We start from the raw sequence: 12,096 nt of genomic DNA on the forward strand, positions 1-12,096 counted from the left end.
TTAAATTTTTACCTACCGTTTTGTAGGATGATTAACTTAAGTTCAATAATTCGGTTGATAAAGGCGCATAGCTCTTCCTGTAGAAGATTCATTACATAAGGATTACATAATTCAATAATTTTGGTCAATCTATAACCTACCAACTCGTTAAGCCTATTTATAACTAATTTAAGACACTTCTAGTGCTTTTTGGAAAAATATCTTATCTGTAATTTTAGAAGCAAATGTTAGCTTTTAAGCAATTCAATTTAATAATAAGAATTTTACTTTTGAATAGAAATATAAAATAATTTTAGAATGTTGGATAGCACATGAGCACAATAGTTTCCAAATCAAAACATTGGTGATTGAATTTTCTCTGTATTAAATCTGTCTGTCTGTTCAGTAGCGCTCCTAGCGTTGATGGAGAGAATTTGTTGTGAAGGTGTAGCGGGCAAGGTTGCTAGTGCCACGGTCGTAGCAACATCCCCCTCCCCGTGAGGATCCCCCTCACTGCATCCAACTACGTCGAGCACTGCCAACTTGGAAACAGGTCGTCGAAACAATCCACCAGATGTTTGAACTATCGCTTGCCTAACTCGACCATCTTTGCCCGCTGTAACCTCTAGAACACGACCACGTAGCCAGCCATTTCTTCTGGTCTCATCAATCACGATCACCAGATCTCCGATTTTAATAGGTTTCACTTCGTTGAACCACTTCGTACGTTTGGTAAGTGTAGGCAGATATTCCAGAACCCAACGTCTCCAGAAGTGGTTAGTGCGTCGCTGTATCAAATCCCAAGACGCGGTAATTCTGCTCGCAGATTCTTGTATAGCTATTGTTGGTTGTTTTATTCCGGACGAGCTTCCCATGATGAAGTGGTTTGGGGTTAGTGCTTCCTGTTCAGCCGAGTTGAGCGGTAAGTAGGTAAGTGGTCGCGAGTTAACAATGGCCTCGGCTTCCACTAAGACGGTCTGTAACCCTTCATCATCGAGTTTGTTATCTTGCGGAAGGCTTGCCATGGCTTTCTTTACTGAGCGTACCATACGCTCCCACGAACCGCCCATGTGAGGACAGGACGGAGGAGTGAAAATCCACTTTGTCTCCGTATTAGTGAAAGTCGTCGCCACATCTTGTTCGATGAGATGAATTTGGTCTCTTAGAACGCGATTCGCTCCAATAAAGTTCCGTCCATTGTCGGAATATATTTCTTTCGGTGAACCCCTGCGACCAATAAAACGACGGAGGCAGGCAATGCAGGACTTCGTCGAAAGATCATGCGCCAGCTCCAAGTGCACGGCACGGACTGTTAGGCACGTAATCAAGCACACCCATCGCTTAGCTACGGATCGATTCACTTTGACCAAGATTGGCCCAAAATAGTCGACGCCGATATAGGTGAATGGGCGTATTCCTGGAGATAAACGTGCTTGCGGGAGAGGACCCATTCTTGGAATTGAAGGCTTAGCTTTGTACACCTTGCACCATTGACACTGTTGCTCTACTTTTCTTACTAGGGTGCGCAATTGAGCAATATAGTATCGCTGACGTAATTCGTTGACCACTGTTTCAGAGTTTCCGTGTAGGGATCTTCTGTGGTAGTCATTCACGATAAGGCTGGTAACATGATGTTTTCTGGGTAGTATAACTGGATACTTCACGTCTTCAGCTACTCTTTGAGCTTCCGTAATGCGACTGTCGATTCGAAGAACTCCGTTGTCATCAAGCATTGGAGTTAAACTCCAAAGAGGGCTTGACTTCTCAAGCTCTAACCTGTCGCCGACTTTCCTGGTCTTGTTTTTGAAGAGAATCGCAATCTCATCCGGATAGACTTCTGATTGCACTAGTCTCCAAAGTAGAATTTCTGCTGCTTTCAATTCTTCGTGAGTCAATGTTTCGCTAGATTTCTTTTCCACAGCGTTTCGAAGATTTACAAAACGAACTATATACGCCGTAGCTCGAAGCAATCGATTCCAATTGGAAAATCGAATGTATTCTATTGGTGTGCGCAGAACATTGGCTTCTTGATGTAGGTAACATGCTCTCAGTTCTTCATCCGTGGCCGTGATATTCTTCTTCGATTTCGGCCATTCCTTTTCCGGTAACTGCAGAAATGTTGGGCCGTTGAACCAACGGCTTTCAGCGCTAAGCCTTGCTCCGTCATTCCACTTGGTAGCTTCATCTGAAACATTCTGTTTGCTGGGAACGTATTGCCAATCGTTTACATTGGTCGAGAGCAAGATTTCTCCAACGCGACAGGCTACGAACGGGCGATATTTTCTATGTTCAGATCGAATCCAAGCCAGGGTGACTTCTGAGTCAGACCAATAGACTACTCGGTTGATTTTGACGGAGTGATTTTCACGGACGAACAGAAACAACCGGGCTCCCAAAAGTGCGGCCATTAGCTCCATCCGTGGAATAGAAACATAACGCAACGGGGCAACCTTTGTTTTAGCCGTCACTAAAGCGCATTTCCCTGTGCCATCTTGCTCAACTATACGGAAGTACACCATAGCAGCATAAGCTGCTTCGCTAGCGTCGACAAAAACATGAGCCTCTAATGAAAGGTACAATTCGGCCCCCGCATTCTGAAAGTAGCACCTAGGAATCCGAATGTCATTGACTTCATATAATAGTCCAATCCATTTCCTCCACGCTTCGTAAGTGATTTCATCGATAAAGTCATCCCATTTTATGCCACTGCGCCAAATGTTCTGCATCATGATCTTCCCATGTACTAGAATGCACGCCAACAGCCCCAACGGATCAAACAGGCTCATGACACATTTCAGTACTTGACGCTTGGTTGGTTTTGTTTCCGTTTCAATTAGCCCTGCAATTTCGTCCTTGAAGGTTGTAGAAAAACATAGAATGTCTTCTCCAGTACTCCACAACATTCCTAGAACACGTTCTGTATCGTCCTTCAATGATAAATCCTTCGTTTCTTTCCTCGGTTGGTCACCAAGATGCTCCAATACCGCTTTTTCATTCGACGACCAATTTCGGATTTCAAATCCTCCTTGTGCGTGAATCCATTTTACCTTGCTTGATACCGTCCTTGCTTCCTCGATTGTCTCAAAACTGTCGAGGTAGTCATCGACGTAGTGCCTTTTTATTATGGCATCTGCTGCCCTTGGACACTTATCTCCAAATTCCTGTGCGTTTTGATTTTTTACAAATTGAGCCGACGTAGGAGAGCTAGTGGCTCCGAAAGTCAACACGTCCATAATGTAGACGCTAGGCTCAACTGACGGGTTACTGCGGAACAGAAAGCATTGAGATGGCCGATCTCGCTCAATAACTCTCGTCTGGTGGAACATTTCCTTGATGTCTCCACTGACGGCTACTGGGTATTGACGAAAAAGAAACTGAACCGATACCAGCGATACGAGAAGGTCTGGACCTGGCAGTAATAGTGAGTTCAGCGAGATTCCATCCACTTTTGCTGCTGCGTCCCAGATTAGCCGCAATTTTCCAGGTTTCTTTGGATTGAAAACTGCTCCTAGTGGGAGGTACCAGATTCGTCTGGGGTCCGCCCTGGAAAGTTCGTCTTCCGTTGCCAGGTGAGCAAAACCCTTCGCTTGATATTCCTGAATTTGACGATGAATGTTTTCTTTTAGTTCGGGATTCTTCTCCATGCGTCTCTCCAGACACTGCAGACGGCGCAAAGCCATCGGAAAACTATCAGGCAGCTCAACGAAATCAGTCTTCCATAAAAGACCAGTTTCGAAACGGTTTCCTATCCTGCGGGTGGTGTCCTCCATGATCTTTCGTGCTCTTGCGTCCGCATCGGATTCCATAATACTTCGACGCACTACTCCACAGTCTTCAACGTTGAAATAATCTTTGACTAGCTGTTCTAGTCTTGCTTCAGAATCACACTCACATACGTGATAGTTGAAATCTTCACTTTGTCGTTCTCTATCCAGGCTGCCATACAGGCACCATCCCAAACGAGTTTTGGTCGCTATTATGCCGCTTTTTCCTTTCCTGATCTTCAATGGTACCGCTAACTGCAAGTTTCGAAGGCCTACGAGTATCTTGGGGGTGCCGTTCTTGTAATCATGGACAGGGAGGCCCCTAAGGTGTGGATGATCCTTTTGAAGTTCCTCAAAACATATCGTCTGAGTAGGCAGATTCAAACTTTCCACCGTACGTACGTTCACCAAATGGAATCGATTCTTTTGATCTATCCCGGATACTTCAAGTGACACTATCTGTGACTCATCCTCATTCCTTGTCATATTAGCTGTCCATTTGAGGCAAAGTGGCACGTTTGGTCCTTCCACCCCAAGTTCTTCGACTAAACTGCGTTCAACGAGTGTTGCAGAAGAACCTTCATCCAAGAAAGCGAACGCAGTAACAGACTTTGTGGCCCCATGGATTGTTATGGGAATGATGCGAAAAAGAATGGATTGCTCATGATGATGATGTGCGTGATCTTCTACTCGTGAAACCCCAGCCGACTTCTTGGAAGCTTCTCCATCGTTTTTGTGCAACAAGTGATGATGACGGAATTGACAACCGTCGATTCCACAGCGATTCGAATTTCGGCATGGGCGACGTCCGTGAGGATTAAGACAACTTCTGCAAATCTTCAAGACCTGGACATTTTTCCATCGTTCTTCTACCTGAAGTTGTTGGAACTTCAAACAATCTTTAAGACGATGATTCACTTTCCCGCAAAATAGGCATACTTTCTCGCGTTCTTCTTTTTCCTTCACAGCATGACCAGCTGTTGAGCTCTCGGCGTGAGCATGAACAAAACTTTTGTCTTTGTTCCGCGGTTTCTCGTTCTTTACTGTGCTTTGTCCGCCGGCAAATACAACCACTTTGCTGACCGATTCGACTATTGCTGACATAAAGTTGCTGAAATTCTGCAGGCTAGCCTCAGGGTAGAATGACAGATGCTGGGCCCACTGGAGTTTAATATTGGCTGGTAATTTTTCAACCAGTTCTTGTAGTAGAGCCGGGTTCAGTAGGTGAGCTTGCTGTCCCGCTGCAATAAGATGTTGCGTCAAGTTTCTAACGGACATTCCGAAATCAATCAACGTGTCCAGTCTCTCGGACTTTGGTGCTGAAGTCTCGCGCACAGTTCGAATCAGCTTGTTGATAATAACCTCCGGGCGGCCATACAGCGTTTGGAGAGTATTAATAACGTCTGGTACAGAGTCGGGTGACAAAAGGTAATATCGCACGGACTTTAAGGCGTTTCCTTTAAGGCAGCGTTGCAAGCGGGCAAGATTTTCAACGTTGTTGAACCCACAAGCAGTCGTGGAATTTGTAAAGCTGCTGAAGAAAATCGGCCATTCTTCTGGATCACCTGTGAATTCAGGTAAGTCACGTGGCATCACCTGCCGTGCTGCGAGGTGTTCTGGTGACGGTCGACGCTGAACCTCATTTGGTGGTGCGGCCGAGAAACTCGGAGGTGCCTGAAACGTATGTAACTGTTCGAAGGAAACTGGGGCATTGCCAGGAGCATCATAGTGGGCATGGTGTGTCATCGATGGTCGGCATGGAATCGATCCAGGAGGGAAAATAGTTGATGAGGCTTGCAGGGTACGCGGCTGTTCGTCTGTCACCCGCTCAGATAAGATTGGATTTGAGTGCGCGTGATACGTTCGCGTCTGCTCGAACGAAATAAGCTTATCTGCCGAACGATTTGGCAATACATTCTGCCGCGATTGGTTCAGCGAGACTGTCGTTGGGAGCGACTTCTCAAACGATCGTTGTATTTCGTTGATTTGTCCTGCTTCCTTTGCTTTAGGGATCGCACCTTTAAATGTGCTTCGCGCAGGAAGTCCAAGAGGAGTAGAGTGATTTCGTTGTTGAACTTGAATCCGGAATCTTTGCAACTGTGTTTCAAGCGCCTGTATTTGGGCGAGCGTCGGTTCCGACTGCTGTTGGCATTGTTCCAGCTGTTGCTGTAGCTGCTGGAATTCAGTTTGCACTTCTTGCTCGGCTTTCTCCATTTCGTGGGGAGTAGGATTTTTACGTCGTCCGTATTGGATCGAGGGATCGTTTCCTCCTACGGCGCCATGTATATCTTGCTCATCATTTGCTTGGTTGTTGGTGTAGGATTGCATCGAACGTGGAAAAGCAGTAAGCGCTGCTGCGGGATGTGAAGACTGGTCGACTTGTTGTTGTATTACGGGGGCATGCTGATTAATCCACGTGGATACCTGCTTATCTCGTGACTCAATCTCGAGTATGCGGTTTCTGACACTGCGATTATCTTCCTCTTCCGCTATAGTCTCCTCCAGATCAAATTTCTCCTGCGAGTGCTTCTTCTGAAGTTCCAGTTGCTTCTTCTCCAACTCCAACTGTTTTCTCTCTAATTCTTGCTGTTCGGCTAGCCGTTTCATCTGGAGAATCGCTCTGCGACTTGATGTAGTCGATCGCACTGATTGTGGTATTGTGGGAACAGGAAGACAATTCCTGCAACTCCATTCCTGTTCCTTAACGGAATCGCTAACTCCCGCGCATGTATAATGCCACCACAAACTGCATTTATCGCAAGCAACGATATTGTCCGCTGAATCCGGTCGCTTACAAGCGACACAACTGTACCCCGGACGAGGGCTTGGGGTAGCGGTATGTCTTTCCATGTCGATATTAAATCTTGAAGTTTGTTGCCAGAAACAAACTTCGCACTAATCCTGATAGCGACTTTATTGTAATTTGCTTCAATCTGAAAATATTTCTTCATAATTATTTATGCCTTGTACAATATTGAGCTACTTACATTTAATAGTGCGCTATTATGGAAAACACGTTAGGTAACAATCCAGTTTTTATCGAAGCAATCTGCTAGGATCAATATAGAAATATAATACATCTTAAGCATACATTTAGTTTTAAATTTTTACCTACCGTTTTGTAGGATGATTAACTTAAGTTCAATAATTCGGTTGATAAAGGCGCATAGCTCTTCCTGTAGAAGATTCATTACATAAGGATTACATAATTCAATAATTTTGGTCAATCTATAACCTACCAACTCGTTAAGCCTATTTATAACTAATTTAAGACACTTCTAGTGCTTTTTGGAAAAATATCTTATCTGTAATTTTAGAAGCAAATGTTAGCTTTTAAGCAATTCAATTTAATAATAAGAATTTTACTTTTGAATAGAAATATAAAATAATTTTAGAATGTTGGATAGCACATGAGCACAATAGTTTCCAAATCAAAACATTGGTGATTGAATTTTCTCTGTATTAAATCTGCGAAGTTTGTTTCTGGCAACAAGCCTTTTAATACTTTCTTATTAGGGTAGAAGCACTAGATTTCGCCCCCCTAAACCATGTAATCGCAGGAATAATAAATTTCTGACTCTATTAATCAATATCAAATAATGTTATTGGGTTTATTCAACTATTCATCTATTATTTTAGGATGATCAAGCTGCAAAGTTATCCAAAACAAAGTTTTACTATTGAAAAAAGTATAATTTTTGGATTGATGGTGTGCTTTAATTTTCGTCCCCCCAAATTCAATCTTCGCCCCACCCATGCTCTAATCTTCGCCCCCATTAATTGAAGTACAGGTTTTCGATAGTTTAATCAAGTACTTATTATCTTCTCACTTTTCATCTTCACTGGTACTTATCCTGCCTATTTCCACTATGTCTTTTTCTTTTTGGCATTACGTCCACACTAGGACAGAGCCTGATTCTCAGCTTAATTTTCAAAGAGTACTTAGTTCATAACTAAATGGTTTCTTTACATAAGTTGCCATTTCTACAGTCGTACCGTGTGGCAGGCACGATGACACTTCATGGACAAGGAACTCAAATAAAAATTCCATTACAAAAATATCCTGAACCGATAGGTAATCGAACTCAGACACCTTCAGCATGGATTTGCTTTGTAGCCGCCTACTAACGAAGGCTATGGAAGGTCCTGATTTCCACTATGTATTGTTTTTATTTATTGCAAAGTAATTATTTATGCTCTTGTAGCATTTATGTGATATATGCAGGGTTCTGAATTTTCGTATCAATGATGCGAAATCTACGATTTTTCTCACGTAAGGAGAATGCTTTTTTCGCTTCCTCACGTGAACATCTTTTATCGCTCACACTAATTTTCCCTGGAGCTACGATGGTGGATAACCGAAAACCACTCCACTCCGGGGGATAATTTATTTTTCACTCCATCATATTTTCGCTCACCAACTGTTCCCGAGAATTATCACTATGTGGATAAACAAAAACTAGTGCCGGCGACGGGATTCGAACCTAGTACATTGCTAAAAACAACCGCGATGCGTGCACGCTAACCATGCTACCACCCCAACTTGACGAAAGGAGTGGTTGATTTGGTGCATAAAAGCAACTGCTGCTTGTGGCGATGGATACAGGAAAAGTTCTCCATGGATCGGAGAAAGAGGAAACAAACTTCTCACAGCTGCGGAAATGTGCAATTATCTATTTTCGCTTTGTTTTGTGGACGGATAAAATCGCAAGGCAGCTAATCGCTGAAAATTGCTGTGAGGGATAGATCCATTATCGTGAGAGTGAGTGAGAATTCGGAAGCCTGGATATATGTTATTATTCCCAGGAAGTCGAGAAATTTCCCAACATGAAATAATCCAATGTCAGAATATCGGAATCAACCCCGATATGTCATACATTAAAGTTCTCCAATATTTTTTAAATAATTATATCAAGTACCGTTATTTCGGGAGAAATTTATCATATTCAGCGTTTTCAATAATGTTAGCAGTGCCAAAAACTGAATGCGGAAAAAAAAGTACTGCGGTAAACCCATTAACTCATGTAGTGGTAAAAATAATATTTAATATTAAAAATCGGTGGATCATATTTCGTTTCTATTCCATTCTTGCTGAATATGGTGGGTTATTTGATTGACAATAATAAGTTCAATTTGTTCTTCGTCACAGACTATCAGTATAATGATGAGCAACAAATATCATACACTGAAATGAATTTTATTGTAGAAACTACTGAATGCATGGTAAAACTAAGAACTACACCAACAATTTTCAAGACTACATAAATCTGTTAACTTTTTTGAAGTGTAGTCAACATCAATACACAAGAAAATTTATTTATTTAACCAGAATTGCAATATTTATGACTAGAAATAAACTTGATTTGAACCACACTGTGCTGTACGGTAGGTGTCACGGATCTAAAAGCTTTGTAGTTAATGCTACTATGGAAATGGTCACATTTACTGCACAGGATTTTTACCAGATTATGGTAAACTAAACAGATTTTAGTAGTCGGTTGAAAAACGTTGATGAAGTTCTTAATCCCACCTAATTCTAGTGGTAACGTCCGCGTCTACAAAGTAAAGCCATGCTGAAGGTGTCTGAGTTCAATTCCTGGTCGGTCGAAGATCTATTCTTAACGGGAATAATATTGACTTCGTTAGGCATAAAGTGTTTTTGTGCTTACCACAGAATAAAAGAATACGAAAATGGCAGCTTATGCAAAGAAACCTCTCAGCTAATAACTGTGCAAGTGCTCATATGAATACTGCTGAGAATATATAGCTAAGAACAGGCTCTGTCCCAGTGAAACGTAATACGAAGAAGAAGGAACTATTCGGTACATTTAGAAAATCCTTTAAACTTCCTGTAACCTCCTGTAAACAGTTAATAAATCAATGAGTTTGTTTTGTTTTTCGAGCAATTTCGAGGAGGGGCGAAAATTAATGCACGCACCACTGAAAGAACGTTACAGGTAGTTTCGCCAGGGGCGAAGATTAGAATCGTACAAAAACGTGCTTTAGTTTTCGCCACCCTGAAAAAATAGTTTAAAACTGGTTATAATTGCTGGAATAGTTGAAAAAATCTATTCGTGTCTCTTGCTGATGCATGTCTTATCAGAACTATTCATTTTTTAAAGATGAAATAGTTATCTTAATATGTTTTCCTTGCCTTTTAAAATAGACGCTTTTCTCAATGAACGCAAAAAATAGCGTATCATTTTTTCCACATTTTTATATGTGATTATTTGGCGGTTTAGAAGATTACTTTAATTAGTAACATTTGGAAACTAAGTATATTTTATTCCAATCTTTTATATAAGTTAAAAAGTAAAACATTTTTATTTTATTACAATCTAGAACAAGCTAATGTTCTACCAGGGGGGCGAAAACTAGGGAGGGGGCGAAGATTAATACATCTACCCTATTAGATTGTAGGGCATAAGCTTCAATATACTGAGAAACATATAAAATGTACGTCTTTTAACAGTTGAACTATTTTGACAACACTCCTGGTGTTCTACATGCAATGAGAGGATGATGTTTTTGTGTCAAGTCATAATTGAATTGATTTGCAAAGGGCCTATTCTGATTTTCTCATACACTGATGGTGGTAAGCTCCATCAAAGTTACGACGCCAATCGCGTATTATTCTCGATTTTACTATAAAAAAAATATGTATTCTCTTTGCAAAAATATATTTCATGGTAGCCTCAGGCAGGCATCAAAATTATCAGATAGACGATGATCTTATCATCTATCTGAAAGACAACTGATACTACCAGTTCAGCCAGATGATACTATCACTTCTTGTCCATCCTGATAGTATAACTGAGAGAATGGTTCCTATCAGAGATAGATAGATAGAGACATAGTATCCCTATCCCCAAAAATTCTTATGATGATACTATCAGTACAACATCTCTCAAATAACAATGATAGAGGTTCTATCTTCATCAACTGATGATAATAGAATAAAAATTGATGGACGATGGGTAGAGAAAATTAACTAAATTCCATATGGCGGCATCCACAAATTACGTAACGCTCTAGGGGGAGGGGGGAGTAGGCTCAAGCGTTACGGTTCATACAAAAATTTTAAATTTTTCATACAATAAGCGTTACGGAGGGGGGGGGGAGGGGGTCACAAATTTTCCAATTTTAGCGTTACGTAATAAATGGACGCTGCCTAATTTAGCAACCCAATGTGGCGGCTTCAGGAGTGTAAGAATTGTTGGAAACCCATTCAATATGGGTATTTTCGGAACGGGCACGATGAGAATATGACGAAAATCGATTTCCGACGCCATTTTGAAATCCAAGATGGCGGCCTCTGGATTAGAAAATCATTGAAAACCAATGCAATATGGGCATTTTCGGAACGGGCGCGACGAGGGGATGACGAAAATCGATGCTCGACGCCATTTTGAAATCCAAGATGGCGGCATCTGGTCAAGGAAAATTGTTGAACCCCGTGCAATATGGGTATTTTCGGAACGGGCACGACGAGGGGATGATGAACATCGATATCCGACGCCATTTTGAAATCCAAGATGGCGGCATCTGGTGAAGGCAAATTGTTGAAAACCCATGCAATATGGGTATTTTCGGAACGGGCGCGACGAGGAGATGACGAAAATCGATATCCGATGCCATTTTGAAATCCAAGATGGCGGCCTCCGGTTTGGTAGAATCATTGAAAACCAATGCAATATGGGTATTTTTGGGACGGGCGCGACGAGGGGATGATGAAAATCGATGTTCGACGCCATTTTGAAATCCAAGATATCGACCTCCGGATTAGTAAAATCATACCTCGATATAACGTAACCACTTTATAACGTAACTCAATATAACATGAACAAAAACATGATTTATGAATGATTCATGATTTCCGTCATCCCCTCATCGTGCCCGTTCCAAAAAACCCATATTGAATGGGTTTCAATGATTTTACTTAACCGGAGGCTGCCATCTTGGATTTCAAAATGGCGTCGGACGTCGATTTCTGTCATCTTCTCGTCGCACCCGTTCCGAAAATACCCATATTGCATTGGTTTTCAACGATTTTCCTTAACCGGAGGCCGCCATCTTGGATTTCAAAATGGCGTCGGACATCAATTTTCGTCAGCCCCTCATCGTGCTCGTACAGAAAATACCCATACTGCATGGGTTTTCAATGAATTTACCAAACCGGAGCCCTCTATCTTAGATTTCAAAATGGTTCAATGATTTTACCAAACCGGAGGACGCCATCTTGGATTTCAAAATGGCGTCGGAAATCGATTTTCGTCATCCCCTCGTCGTGCCCGTTCCGAAAATACCCATATTGCATGGGTTTTTAACGATTTTCCTTAACCGGAGTTCGCCA

This window comes from Aedes aegypti, chromosome 2, assembly GCF_002204515.2.
Source record: "Aedes aegypti strain LVP_AGWG chromosome 2, AaegL5.0 Primary Assembly, whole genome shotgun sequence".
NCBI lineage: Eukaryota > Metazoa > Arthropoda > Insecta > Diptera > Culicidae > Aedes > Aedes aegypti.